Below are 15,379 nucleotides of genomic sequence, written 5' to 3'. Positions count from 1 at the left end.
TGATATATTTTAAAGGTGGAGCCCACAGAATTGGAGAAATAAGAGAATGAGAGGAGTCAAGAATGACTCCAAGGTTTTTGTCTGAGCAACTACAAGGATGGAGTTGTCAGCAATTGAGATTTGGCAGTTGCAGGTGGATTAGATTGGGGGGAAGTGTAAATCTGAGGTTCAGTTTTAAAGATCTTAAGTTTGAGATGATAATTAGGCCTCCAAGTAGAAATGGCAGTAGGCAGATATAAATGCAGGAGTCAATGACTGAATTCTAGGCTGGACATAAGAATCTGAGTCATCAGTGTATAGATGGCATATAAAGCTATAAAGTAGGATGAGATCTTCTTAGCAGTGACTGTGTCAGAATGCAAGAAGAAGATTTGTGTCCAGTTCTGTGCTGGGCTATAGGCTTAGATGAATCTGATGACCCCTGCTCCCAAGCAACCCATGGTCCAGAGTAGGAGACAGGTGGGCTCACAGATCAATGCTCAGACGTCTGATTGCCGGCCTCCCTTCTTCCCAAAGCAGCTCCCTGGCCACCATGAGCAATAACCACTCTTCCTCAATACATCTTCCAAACGACTGATAAGTCATGACCTCTTTGAATGATTGGTTCTTCTGGACATCCTCATGTAAAAAAGAGTAAGAGCAAGAGAAGAGGGAAGGCAAAGCCCCTTATGGTTTGGGTAAATTCCTTGCACTCTTCAGGAAGGACCCAGGCTGTGGTATCCCCGAGTTCATCTCCACCACAGCAGAGGGTTCCCATATCTGATTTTGCTTTCCAAACAGAAGGCCAGTCAGATTCATCTCCTCAGATGAGGATAATGGCCTTTCTGAGTGGCATTGTCAGCTTCTCTTCACTTCAGCAGTCTTCAATCTCCATTCCTATTTGTTGAAAGATAAGAAAACAAATATATTGGCAGGTTGTCATGAAATATTTTCTTCCCAAATCCAATATACTATGTGTGATTCAAATCTATTTATACTCTTAAAAAATTAAAATCAGTGCTTCTATTTGCAGCATGGGCATTTGTGGTTATCAAGTTTGCCTTCGTAATGAAGAGTCTGGTGAGAGCTTTCTCTATTCAGGAAGGTTGTATGTTCTCGCAGGTGGCTGATGGGGCCAAGGACTTGGCATAGGCAGGGGTGGTCAGTACGAGCAAAGCCAAGGTCAAGAGTGTCAGGCTTTTGTCCTTTTGTCAATTTCATTATATTTTAATGGCCACAGAATATAAGTCCTTGAAATTATGCTTTGGTGGGTATAGAAAGGCAGAAATTTGCCTGCACTACTGGAGTTTCCTTTGGTACAGCAAATGCACACATCATTTAAAATGTGCATATCCTCCAACCCAGTCATTCCTTGTATGGGAACAGAACCTACAAATATCCTCACATATGTACACAAAGTATATTGCAAAGATATTACTTGCAGCACTCTTAGTAAAAAGCATAAAACTAGAAAAAACATAAGAGTCCACAACACATTTTATGCACCATATATAAAATGGAATACTCTGGTTCTTAAGAAAGGCTGGATGCATTTGCTTGCTAGGACTACCATAACAAATACCATAAACTGGGTAGCTTACACATCAGAAATTTACTTCCTCACAGCTCTGGAGTCTACAAGTTCAAGATCAAGGTATCAACAGGGTTGGTTTCCTCCGAGGGCCCTCCCCTTGGCTTGCAGATGGCAGCCTTCCCATTGTGTCTTCACATAGTCATCTTCTGTGTGGGCATGTCTGGTGTTTCTTTCTATTTGTGTCCTGATCTCCTCTTTTTATTTTATTTTACTTTATTATTTTTTTTAATGAGGCAGAGTCTTGCTCTGTCACCCAGGCTGGAGTGTAGTGGCATGATCTCGGCTCACTGCAACCTCCACCTCCCAGGTTCAAGCAATTCTCCTTCCTCAGCTTCCTGAGTAGTTGGGATTACAGATGCCTGCCACCACGCCCAGCTAATTTTTTGTAATTTTAGTAGAGATGGGATTTCGCCATGTTTTCCAGGCTGGTCTTGAACACCTGGCCTCAAGTGATCCACCTGCCTCAGCCTCCTAAAGTGCTGGGATTACAGGTGTGAGCCACTGCACCCAGTCCTGATCTCCTTTTCTTATAAGGACACTGGTCATACTGGAGTAGGTGGTCATAAGGACCACCCTAATAGGGGTCCCATTTTAACTTCACTACCTTTAAAATATCCTATTCTCACACAGAGTTGCATGCTAACGTACTGTGGGGTTAGGGCTTCAACATCTGAATTACTGGTTGGGACACAGTTCAGCTCACAGCACTGGACGAGCTCCATGTACTCTGACTTGGAAAAGTGGCCATGACACCTGCTTCAAGAAAGAAGCCATGTGCAGAATATGCATAGTATGATCCCAATGTTGCTTTAAAATTGTGTGTGTGTGTAGAAAAACATCAGCAAGGGCATGAACCTAACAGTTAACAGTGACTGTTTCTGAAGAGTAGAATGGGAGTGAGGAGGACTCCAACTTTTATTTTAGTTTATAAACGTCTGTATTGTTTGTTTGCTTTTAAAAATAATGACCATGCAATAAATTTGTAATTTAATTTTTGCAAATCTGACAGGACAGAGAAAAGGAAGGCAGCTTTTGCTCACTGGGAAGATTCACTGACAATACATGTGTCTGGGCATTTTCATCATCACCACCATCATCATCACTATATCAAGTGCCTACTATGTGCCAGGTGTTTTACTGTCAATGTCATTTGGCTCTCACCATAATTCTGTAAGTTATATATTAGTATTTCCTTTTTATGGATGAAGAACCTAGGCCCAGAGAGGTTAAGCAATTGATCCAAAGCCACAGGGTAAGGTAATTGACCATCCTGGGTCTTCCATTGGCCATCCATTGGGCCACGCAGATGGCTTGAAGCAAATCTTTCCCTTTGACAGAAAAACAACTTGGGGTGCCTGCTGCTGAGCTTGTTGGTGGTAGGAGATTGGTGACATTTCCTTTTAAAGAGGGGTTCCCTCTGGCTACTGGGGGCTAATCCAGGAGATGCCCATGACTAGTTCTTCAACTGTTTTTCCTTCAAGTTAACATCCATGAGTGCCCACTACATACCCAGTTCTGTTATAACTGCCTAATATCTACTAATGGGCCCCTCACAACAACCTCATTTATCAATTAAAATAATGAGGCACAAAGAGCTCAAAAAAGGAGGGAATTTGAGTGAGCATGTGCTGCTGTCTCTATGCAAGCTGCTAAACAGCTTGGTGCTCTGCTCTCAGTTACAATAACAGGGAGGCAGGAAGATCATCAATGATACAAGTTCCTTGATAAATCAAAAAGGCTCAATTGAAAAATGTGGGCCAGATGGCAGTGGAAGTAAATGGGTAAATGAGTAAGTAAATGGGTTCATCATTAAGTGAAATAATGAATGTTGCAGTGCCACGGACAGTGCCTGGCACAGTGTATATCCTCCTGGACAAGCAGGAGCTGTCTCAGACCACAGGCAAAGGTCTAGCTGCCTGGGTTGGACACTGGGCAGGGGCCAGTGATCCTGGGGCTGCAGAGTGTGAGCCTATACCGAGGGGTGAACCCGAGACCTAGAACCAAATATACAGTTCAATCAGGAATCATTCTTGGAATTCCAGAACAGAGTGGAGAGTTCAGACTTATCTGGAGAAGAGCCTAGGGTTTCTTCCTTGGTCACTGGGGCAGAGCTGCTGGAAGGGTCTCTGCATTAGGTGGGAAGTGAGGATGAGGGAACTGGGCAGTCTTGAGCTCATAGCAGGTGCTGAACACAGGCTAGTTTCTTTTCACTCTGAAGGTAAGGGGTGTTCATTAGTACATTGGTGACATTTGGGGTACCTTGGAGCATCATATTTCTAGCCAAATTTTTTTAAGACTGGGTTTTAGCTCTGTTGCCCAGGCTGGAGTGCAGTGGCATGGTCATAGCTCACTGGAGCCTCAAACTTCTGGGTTCAGGTGATCCTCCTACCTCAGCCTCTCGAGTAGCTGGGACTACAGGCATGTGCCACCATACCCTGCTAATTTAAAAAAACAAAATGTTTTTGTAGAGATGGGTGTCTCACTATGTCGTCCAGGCTTAATCAACTCTTTTATTAGTGCCTTTAGGACTTGCGAGACTTCATTGAGTTACTGAGTCCAGCTGGTGATTTCATGTAAGAGGTAATGTGCAAAGCTGTGCCAAAAGCAGGTTGGGGAAAAATAGCACAAACTCTGTAAGACAGAATCGGGACCAACATAGATAAATGCAAAGTCATGCAGGTAGGTTCAACATATCATTGCACAAGATGGCTTGAGAGGTCAGTCTGGACAACACTTACATGAAGACTTAGAGGTCCTTAGCCACCAGTTTCACGTGAATTTAAAGTATAATATGACATAACTTCTGGAAAATGATTGCAAATTTAGTCTGCATTCCTAGAAGCATGGTGTGTAGGTCTAGCGAAGTGTGGGTTCCATTGACCTTAGACTTCATCAGGGGAGTGAGTCCAGCTGGTGACCAGTAACATTAGTTGTCAAGCAGCAGCCCAAGGGCTGGATCCAGCCTGGAGAATATTGCTTGAGCCACACGATGCTGTAAAAAAAAAAAAAAAAAAAAAAAAAAAATCTGATAAAGATGAAAAGTTTTGAAATGAAAACCCAGAGTTCCAGTAGCTTTGGAAAAGCTCAGAGGAGCTGTCACCCTCCTTTACTAGCAACACCTGGCAGGCTCTGCGTAGCACCTGCTTCCTTTAGATCAAGTATCTGCTGCCAGTTTGCCACAGTGCTCACCGCTCCCTCTTGTCCCACAGTAGCAAGGTTGAGTGCTCGTTGCCTTTTATCATCGCATTTGTAGAGGAAAGCATCTCTATATCCATGTCTCTAAGAAAAGTGGGAGAAATGATAGAGTGAGGCAGCCATATGATTTTACCCTACCTACCCTGCTCTATTTATTTTCATTACTATCCTGGTGTCTGTGGAAGTTTGAATTTGTGGTCCTTGAATACAGCACACATAGAGGAAGAAACACAGCATTCAAGAAGGGAAGGGTTAGCCTGGCTGTAGATGTTTAGCATAGAGAAGGAAAAGCCCAGAGGATACATTATTGGAAGGACTATCATAGGTCAGAGGCATCAGCCTGTGTTACTTCAGAGGGTAGACCAGATGACGAGAGATCCAGAAAAGCAGACTTCAGCTTAATATATGGATGGGTTTTTCAAATAGGAATGAGTTGTCTAGAGGAATGGACACCTGGAAGAGGTGAGTAGAGATTGTTGTGGAATGGGGTCAAAGGAAGTAAGGAGAGGCAACACACATAGCCAAGAACTTTCGTCCCCCCATTTATTTACCATGGCCTTGAACAAGTTATTTAACTTGATGTCTGCAAAGTGGATATTAAAATCATACTACCCTTTAGAGATGTGGTGCAGGTAAAATTAAAGATTGCAAGTAAATTATTTTGCATAATGCTTAGCATGTGATAAATACTCAATAAATTCTAGCTACTATTATTTGCAATTCAGTGAAAGGCTGGATAATTTATCTTCGAGACCATTGCCAAGTCTAAGTTCTGTGATATTATGTCTCATTCATCTCTGTTTCCTCTCTCCAAGAAGTTGCTAAAAAGAAAGAAAACAAGTGACTTTCAATCTCATTTTCTTTTATTGCTTCTCCCACCACCCCCGCCAAGGCACTTGTAACTCATGAAATGGCCACAGGCTAACTATGAGAACTGCAAACTTTATTTTTAGCTTCTTCTCTGACCTCTTCTCTTGTGCCAATCATCCTGGAAGTCTGCTAAGGTTTGCAGAAGACATGCTCATTTGAAAATGTTTGCTCATCTCCTTTGCTTCCAATTTAAAGTTGATTGCCCTGGAACCTTTTATTAGTAGTGATGATATCAATGGGCTGAATCAAGTTCAAGATCAATCAGGCTCCTTATGAAATGAACCTGGAAGAAGCAGGCAGACAAATACAAAATGCTGAGCCATTAAATCAAGATGAGACCTCTTCCTTCATTCCTTCAAACATGGGATGAATGTGTGCTGGCTGTATGGGTTGCTGGGCTTGTGGTTTTATGACTAAATTCAGTACAGAAGGGAAAAAATCATGAGAGAAACACGTTTATTCTTTTTTTAGTAAGCTGGCTGTGGCAGACACTGCAAAATATACACCTATTTCTCCCTCTTCCTTACTAGTCAAAAACCCTGTTTTGTTCAGAATACCAATGCGCCAGTTAATCACACTTCCTCAGTTCCCCTTGGCACGGCTGGTCCTGATCAACGAAACAAAATCAGACTTCTTGTTGCATGAGAAAAAGCCTCTTACTTGTTCAAGTCACTATTTATCAGGTGTTCTGTTACTTCTAACCAAACAGGATCCTATCTGATTCATAGGCCAGCTACTTACTAGGTGTTTCCATTAGTTTTCACTGCTTAACAAACTATTCCAAAGCTTAGGGGCTTAAGGCAATCTTTTTATTATTATGATTCTACGGGTTGACTGAGGCTGGGCTAGACAATTCTTCTACTGGTCTCTCTTGTACCAGGATGTCCAAGCTGGCTTTGCTCACATGCCTGGCACTTTTTGTTTTGTTTTGTTTTTTGAGATGGAGTTTCACTCTTGTTGCCCAGGCTGGAGTGCAATGGTGTGATCTCGGCTCACCGCAACCTCCGTCTCCCGGGTTCAAGCGATTCTCCTGCCTCAGCCTCCCAAGTAGCTGGGATTACAGGCATGCACCACCACACCCGGCTAATTTTGTATTTTTAGTAGAGATTGGGTTTCTCCATGTTGGTCAGGCTGGCCTCAAACTCCCGACCTCAGGTGATCTACCCACCTTGGCCTCCCAAAGTGCTGGGATTACAGACATGAGCCACCATGCCCGGCCACATGCCTGGCACTTTGACAGGGATAGTTAAAAGGCTGGGACCTCTCTTTCCTTCATACATTTCCTCGTGGCATTTCCACACAGCAGCTGGATCCCAAGTGAGATGTCCAACAGCGTGCATTTCAGGGTGCAAGTCCTTGACAAGCTTTGTGGGCATCATACCTGCTAATGCCCTGCTGGCCAAGTCCAGGCACTGTGAGAGGGGATTCCACAGTGGTCACCAAACTAACAGTTTGCCACACCAGGGATGTTGTAGAGTGATATATTCTTTATACAGAGGAGAAGAGAGCTCTGTGTAAACCTCCAAGCTCCTCCTAAGTAGTGAAGTCTTTTCCACCATGTTTTCCATGATTTCTTCCTCCTTCCCCATCTTACTCATTTTTTTCCCCTCCTTATAAACTACCTGCCCTTCCCCCATTAAAAAAAGGCAAAAAATGTTGGTCTATTCCCAGTTCCAAAATAACATCCCTATGAATTAGGATTTAAAACTTTAAAGTACTATTGTAAACTGAGAGCCTGCAGACATGTTTTGATTGGGGCAAAGGTTTTTAAAATAGCGAAATTTTATCTTAGAATCCACATTCCAAGGTTCTTTTGAAAATAAGGAAGGGCAAGCACTCCTGGGCCCACATTCTTCCATGGTAACAACTGGCAAGAGCTGACTTGAGGCCTCCACTTGTTAGAGGGCTAAGGGCCGTCCAGTTTACCACAGTCCCCACCATTCCATACTGTCTCATTCAGATTGGAGCCATGGGTTCTAATGGTGGTCTGGCTTGTCTGCCTGATGTATTTCTGTGATCTGCCTGACCTCTGAAGCTTTTTGAGTTACAACCCCTTCTTTACACTTACTCTGAATTTTCTCCCTTTCACCATTTTCCTACACCCACAATTCACCACAATTCATCTCCTCTCCATTAAATGTGCTTATTGTTATTCTCCACTCACCATAATTCTATCATTGTGTATTATCTAAAGCCTTTCTCAGCTTGAGGCCAGCTCATCAAATAATGCCTTGCCCTGTAAGTGGTGCCTGAAATCCCATCTCTTTTTTAAATCCTTGCTTTACTTAATAATGGTAAAATGGTAGCGGATTTATCTGCATTTAACTGTGTTTAAATCCAAAACCCCAGGCTCTACTCCGCCTTCATAATATCTCAAGTCAAAGCTTGATTGATGACAAATGCCACTGTTTCTGGATTACAGAAAGATGCTCAAGACACAAGGACGGAGTCTTCATGTAGAGCAGTGTTATAATGTGAGGACTGAGAAACACAACTGAGTCCTTTTCAAAAAGACACATTTGGTCCAGATTTGGAGAATCACCAAAGGCGATGGCTCTCAAAGTGTGGTCCTTAGAGCAGCACCACCTGCAAGCTTGTTAGAAATGCAAAGTGTAAGGCCTACCCTTGACCTAAGGAATTAGAGACTATGGGAGGTAGGGCCCAGCAACCTGTATTTTAACAAGTTCTCCAGCACTTGCTGATGGACACTTCCATTTGAAAAGCACTGACTTAGAGTCATCTCATACTATCAGGCCTTGTGGCTCCAATTTGAGCTAAGCAGAGTAGGTGGACCCCTCCCCAAGCAGCAGCTGGTTCTGCTGTCTTTTTTACATTGCCGAAGTCCCTTCTTTCTGCAGGTCAGGGATTCCTGAAGTGGCTCAGCACAAGTACCACCTGATGAGTGACTTCCAGCCTTCCTCTGCACTCTGAATCAGTAGGTCTGGGCTGGAGCCTGGAAAAGTGCAGCTCTAACAAGCTCCCCAGGTGATCTAGTGATCAGTCCGGTTTAGAAACCGTTTGTGGAAAGTACCTGCTAATGGGTTCGCTTCTTTTCACCTCCCACTGAGCACAAGTTGGGCAATTTGGTGTGTTCCTGGAAAATGCGTTGAAAACCTGTTGATTCTGCTGCAGGTTTTGGAGGTCCACTGAGAGGCCACTGGGCTTCTAAGGAGTGACACACCTTTTTGCACACTGACTCACTTCCACATGCAAAGTGCAGTTCTCCCCACTGAACCTCCCCCACCCTAACGCCCACACAGCTAAACTCTTTGGTCTGCCAGCCCTTTAGGGCTTTCTGTAACAGCATTTGACCTATAATATGCTTTCCGCCTGGCCACAGGGGATATTTGCAGACCTTCTGGTGGGTTAATAAATAAATGATGGGCTTCCTTCTGGCCACAGGAAACCATCTCAAGGTCAGTGATATTGCAGAGTAGGGTTTTACAGGGCTTGCTAAGATTAAAAAATCATCAGTTCCCACTAACCACATCCACTCTCTTCTGAAACTTTGAAGCTTCACTGCAGCAAAAAGGAGCACAATTAAGCCTCGATAAAATTTTAATAGCAGGAATTATGCACTCTGCAACCAGCCTACAATTAGCCGTTGCTATGCTACAGGCAGAACCTAATCATGATAATGAGGCAAACAAAGGGAGAGAATTAATCAGGGCTATAAGGTTAGTGCACAGCCGGTTCCATCTCAGAGCACTGATTTCTGAAACACAGCAGTTGGGCCCCTGGGAAATCTCAGTCCTGTACAAGGTTAGATTAGCTGGTGTGTGTATGCAGTGTGTGTGATCTTCTGAGCAAAGAAGGCTATGTGCAATACCATCCCTACCACCACCAAGAGGATGCATTCATTTAAAAAATGGTGATGTCCCTATTCTGTGCAGGAAACCATGCTAGATCCTGCAAGAGAGATATTGCTACACTAGACACAAGCCCTGCTTTTTAGGACTTTGCTATTCCAAGTGTAATCCTCAGACCAGCAGCATCAGCACCACCTGGGAGCTTGTTGGAAATGCAGAATCTCAGGCCCACCCCAAACCTCCTGAATCACATTGGATTTTAACCAGATCCCCAGGTGATTTGTGTGCACGCTGAAGTTGAGGCACACTCCTCTAGGAGATTTCAACCTAGCAATAATAACTATTCTTATTGTAATTATAATAACTGTTATTTCTGCCAGATTCTGTGCAAGGCATTCAACACGTGTGATTATCTCACGTACTTCTCACCATAACCCTATCAGGCTCCCCACCATTGTGAATGAGAAGAGATTGAGGTTCAAAAATGTTAAGAGCCAGCTGGGCGCGGTGGCTCAAGCCTGTAATCCCAGCACTTTGGGAGGCCGAGATGGGCGGGTCACGAGGTCAGGAGATCGAGACCATCCTGTCTAACACGGTGAAACCCCATCTCTACTAAAAATACAAAAAACTAGCCGGGCGTAGTGGCAGGCGCCTGTAGTCCCAGCTACTCGGGAGGCTGAGGCAGGAGAATGGCGAGAACCCCAGCTACTCGGGAGGCTGAGGCAGGAGAATGGCGAGAACCCGGGAGGCGGAGCTTGCAGTGAGCTGAGATCACGCCACCGCACTCCAGCCTGGGCGACTGAGCAAGATTCCGTCTCAAAAAAAAAAAAAAAAAAATGTTAGGAGACTTGCCCAGGTCACTGAACTAGTTAACGGCAGGGAATAGGATTACAATCCCAGGGTTTCCTGTTTCCAAAGCCTAGATTCTTTTTTTCTTTTTTTTTAATGCTTTAAGTTATAGGATACATGTGCACAATATGCAGGTTTGTTACATAGGTATACGTGTGCCATGTTGGTGTGCTACACCCATTAACTCATCATTTACATTAGGTATATCTCTTAATGCTATCCCCCCTCCCCCCACCCCTCACCCCACGACAGGCCCCGGTGTGTGATGTTCCCCACCCTGTGTCCAAGAGTTCTCATTGTTCAGTTCCCACCTATGAGTGAGAACATGTGGTGTTTGGTTTTCTGTCCTTGCAATAGTTTGCTCAGAATGATGGTTTCCAGCTTCATCCATGCCCCTACAAAGGACATGAACTCATCCCCAAAGCCTAGATTCTTACCTACTGGTATGGAATGGCTCCCATCATACATAGATCAAGGGTGAATAAAGATAGTCACAATTCAGGTTAACATGTGATAAAGGGTCCCAAGCGAATTTTTGTTTGTTTGTTTGTTTGTTTGTTTTTAAAAAAGGATAGTTTTAGATCATAAAGGGGCAGCAGTCCCTTTTGGTATGGGTGATGAGGGATGGAGGAAGTAGCATTGGAGTTGGCATTTGAACAGTGAGTAGGCTTTATACAGACATAATGGTGGGAGGGCAATTCATGTAGCAGGCCCAGCAGAAGCAAAGAACAATGATTTGAGAGCATGAAGGATGTCCATGGGGCTACTAGGTATAACCTTTAAGTATGATACATGTGTGAGGTAGGGCTGGATTATGGAAGGCCTTAAATGTCAAGACAAGGGTTTGGACTTTATTAGGGGGTGACGAGGATCCATGAGGGGTATCTGAGCCAGAGGCATGACATGGTCAGGCCAATATCTAGACAGATCTGTTCTGGCCATGGTGAGCTGCACAGAGAAGACCAGAGAGCCTCAAGCTACTGAGTGCAATCAGAAAGGAAGGGGTGACAAGAGGTCCTGCCTGAAGAGGGAAGCAGGGCCTGGGGCTGATGGGGGACATGGTCAGGGCAATGGGATGAGTCAGAGCCTCCAGTGCCATGAGAACACTGGAGCCAGAGGGAACAATAGTTTGGGGAGAAAATGGTGGCGTGGTTTGAGACATATTATATTTTTCATTCAACGAATGCTTATTGAGAGGGACAGCAGAGTGACTAAGTCACAGAAGCCAACAACAATGGGCACCATGTGCCAGGCCCCGAACTCAGTCATTTACAGGCATTGCTCTCTGACCCTCACCAGAGACTCCTAAAACGACTTGTTCCCCACGGACTCCCAACCCAGGCTGCCTGTTAAAATTACCTACAGAGCTTTAAAAAACACCAGTGCCTGAGGCCCACCTCTCCACAATATGTGAACTGTTACTGAGTCAGGGTCCTGGTTAAAGCTATGAAAGTCTCAGGTGAATCTTGGCGGGACCTCCGATTTTGTCAATGTCCTGTAATTTTACCAAAGACCGCCAGGAACACAGTTAAACCAGTTGGGTTTATCGCTTACTGCAGAGAGGGAGAAGGCACAGCATGGGAAACTGTGGGATGTGTTCTCTCCAAAAGAGGATATTAGAACTGATTATAGAATCTCGGCTTTGATGGGACAACTTGGCAGGGGGTCCGAGGTAGTGAAGGTCACTCTAGATTGGATGCTGTCAATAAGCAGGGGCAATTCTATGATTGGGTATCTCAATAAATCTCATTTCTAGGGACTATAGGAAAGACTAGAAAGAAGATAAAGTTGAAATTAGAAAAGAAGTAGCAGTCATTCATCTTGGCCAAGAGAGGGGCTACTTGGTACTTTGTGGGTGGCAGAGTGACCTCATGCTTGTCTGAGCTTAGGTAAAATTAAGAAGTGGCCTTGCTTCATTTCATTTTATCTTGGCCTCGGAGTTAATCTGTCTGAGGCTGGTATGCTGTGAGATTGTTTAGATCCAAGAGGAGAATAGCATGGCTTAGCTGCAAGGGTCAGGCCAGCTTCTAAATGTCAGGGGCTGCTTTTATTTTTTCCCATCACCCATAGTCCCCTCACCATCCCCATTCCTCCCCCTACCGAAGGAAAGAGAAGACGTAGTAGAGGAGAAAGAAAAGAGTGAATGGAGGTTGAAAATTGAGAAAGTGAAAAGAAGAAGGAAAATAAAAAGGTGTGAGAGAGTAAACCTTACGAACTTTGCCTCTCAGCTGCAAGCTGAACCATCTTTCAGCTGAATCTGGGGCAGAAAAGTGATGAGAGGGAAGTGATCCATTGATTTTTCACTGCCCTGCAGCCCAGTTGCTCACGCACCAACAGTGACCTTGCCGCCATCCGCTCTCAAAGCAAGAACTCTTTCCCGCCATCTGTTCAGGTGATTGGTGGTGTGAAGGGGAACCTGCTCATGGAAGGGCAGGAGGGTGGCAGTGAGAGGGTCCAGGGAGCTGTGCCCACAGCTTGCATGTGTGTGTGTGTGTGTGTGTGTGTGTGTGTGTGTGTATGTGCGTGCATTCACATGCTTACTTTTGGCCAGACTATGCTAGAAGTAGGTTGTCACCCAAGATGTGTGTGCCAAGGGCTCTCCCTGAATCTGGAGTGCTGGCCTCAGTCCCGGTGTCCTGTGGCCTCCCCACTTCCACTCCAATCTATCTAGAAGAGGAGGGGCATGTGTCTGAGCCCTTGAGCGCTCCCATCTGGCTCAAGGGGCTGACATCTGAGAGGGCAGAGCCATCCTCTTTGGGGCTGGCTCTATGAAACTCTGAGGATTTGAGGGCCTTGCAAGCAGCAGGGCCAAGGTGGCATGAAACATGCCATGTCTTTCGTGCCTGTCTTTACTTGGCTTAGGCTTTTCCCGTTCCTGGAATGACTGTGCCTACCCTCCCCTATTCAGCCTTCAAGACTGAATGCAAATGCCTGCCTTTCCCATCTGAATTCCCTCCTCCCTGCTCCCAGGGAGAGGTCTTTGCTCCTGCATCTATGGAAAAACTTCTCACACTGTATTTGCTACTATATGTTTCTTACTGGAGTGTCTCTCCTACTGGACAGGGAGCAGGTTTATTTATTGCTCGGTCCTCAGCCCCTGGAACTTAGCCAGATTCATAGTAGACATTTGGGAAATGCTCGGGAAAGGAAAGGAGGGGAAGAAAGAGGACTCCATGGCCATGTCAAAATGCCCAGCCATGTCATAGACGTTATGGGGGTGCAGGAGAAGACACGGTTCTTCTTCTGGCAGCTAAGATAGAGCCTGGCTGCTGTTAAAGACAGGCAGCTCATTCCTCACCTGAGCCAAGCTGCAGCTGGTCATCCCCGCCCCTTTCTCTTGCCATCTTATGGGAGCTTTTATGGAGTCAGAAGTGAGTGAGGCAGAGCTGGGAGGGCCTCATACTCAGGAAGAATGTAGGGGACGAAAAGGAGCAGGTGTCCTGGAATTAGTTCAGGAAGGCCTTGAAGGAAGGGGTAACTAGCAGATGGCAACCCAGTGACTTTTGTTGCTCTCCGAAGCCACAGAGGAAAACAACAACAACAAAAACAGCAAAATTTTAAAAAATTAAAAAACAAAAGCAAAGTTCACAGGGAAATAAGATGGGGGAATTGGGAATTGAGAAACATATTACTCACCGCCTGAGCTCCCCTGGGCAAAAGTAGAACTACTTCAGCACTCATCTGGTGCGGCTGGGTCCCCGGGCAGATGCAGGCTGTCATCTCCTGGCTGTTGTCTAGGCCCCAGCAGGGGAGACCTGCACGCTGTGATGTTCAGAGGAGCTGAGCCTCCTCTTTGCAAACTTAAATCGTGGAGCTTTTCAATTATGCACTTCAGCGCCTGGAGCTTCAGTGGAGATGCTAAATGAAAGTGATGATCCACACATGCATAATGATTCATAGCATTTGTAATTGGCGAAACGCATAAAGAGAATAGGGAGAGGCAATTAAGGTAGGAGAGATTTCTTTATTTTATTATTTCAGCTTGAGATGAGCATGTTGGTCGGCACCTCGGGACTTGACAACTTGTCAGATCCTACCTTGAGCCACAGCAGGAACCACAGAGAGGCCTTGTTTCAGAAGTTCAGGGATTCAGCCAAGGGGAGCAGGGAGAGATTGGGAATAACATCTGAAGTGTTGCCCTGAGTCCACCCTCATGGGGACATCAAGGGGCACAAGGGGCAAGATCTTGGCAGTTGCAATTTCAAAGCATCTCAGCATAGGGGAGTGGCCTATTGGAAGTCACATAGATCAGGGTTCAAATCCCAGCTCCACCAGTTCCACCACCTGCTAATTCTGTGATCTTAGACAAGGTTCTTGAGCTCCCCAAACTTCTATTCCATCACCTAATGAAGAGATCATGGTTGTTGTGTGAGGCTGGTGGGATTTGGATTAAATTAAAGGATATGCCATATGGAAAGGGAGGGAGTATGAGGCCTGGCATATTAGAGGTGCTCACAAAAGGAAGGCCCCTTCCTCCACCCCCATCCCCCTACACAGGACAGGAACATGCCTTCCTGGACCCTCCCTGCCAACATACCCAGACATCACAGTTTCTCATCAAAATGAATCATCCAGGACTTTACCTGTATCTAGACACTCAGTGAATGTCAGGCACGGAGGAAGCACTTGGCTGGAGGTGGTGGTCGGTGGGTTCTAAATATTGACTTTCTTATGTGTAAAGCAGAACTTCTTCTAATTTATCCCAAAGAATATCTGTCCAACTGTGGGTTGGGCCTCACGCTGGAGCGGGCTGGGATTGGATATGAGTCTCTCCTTCCTCATCATGATTTTATCGTCTCTAATCGCCTCTCTGTCCAGACTGCCAGGCTCCAAGGTTTCAGCTTCAAGTGATTCATCTCAAAGGCCACCCCCACGGGCCCCTCATCTGCTGTTTAATTGGAGAAGGGGGTGCTAGAGGCCCAGGCGCCTTAATTGCATTTGTTAATGGGTAGGTGCAATTATCCCTGCCACACTCCTGCATGCTGCCAGGCAGACAGAGATGATTAAGGGGGTCTTTACAACTCCAGCTCCCTGCAGCTCTCTCCACTAATTGAGCAGTGGAGGAAGCGATATTGAGCTCCCC

General features: G+C 45.3%; 1 long non-coding RNA gene across 1 annotated transcript; it reads right to left on the bottom strand.

Annotated features, from left to right (window-relative positions):
• Positions 1-5,692: 5,692 nt before the first annotated feature.
• On the bottom strand, positions 5,693-14,961 carry LOC140710388 (uncharacterized). The gene is made up of 3 exons (XR_012091360.1): positions 14,880-14,961; positions 13,933-14,154; positions 5,693-5,921 (listed from the first exon to the last, which is right to left on the bottom strand). It is a non-coding gene; the product is annotated as an uncharacterized lncRNA (long non-coding RNA).
• Positions 14,962-15,379: the final 418 nt, after the last annotated feature.

Source organism: Chlorocebus sabaeus, chromosome 26 (genome assembly GCF_047675955.1).
Source record: "Chlorocebus sabaeus isolate Y175 chromosome 26, mChlSab1.0.hap1, whole genome shotgun sequence".
NCBI classification, from domain to species: Eukaryota; Metazoa; Chordata; class Mammalia; order Primates; family Cercopithecidae; genus Chlorocebus; species Chlorocebus sabaeus.
This window is presented reverse-complemented; position numbering and strand designations above follow the sequence as displayed.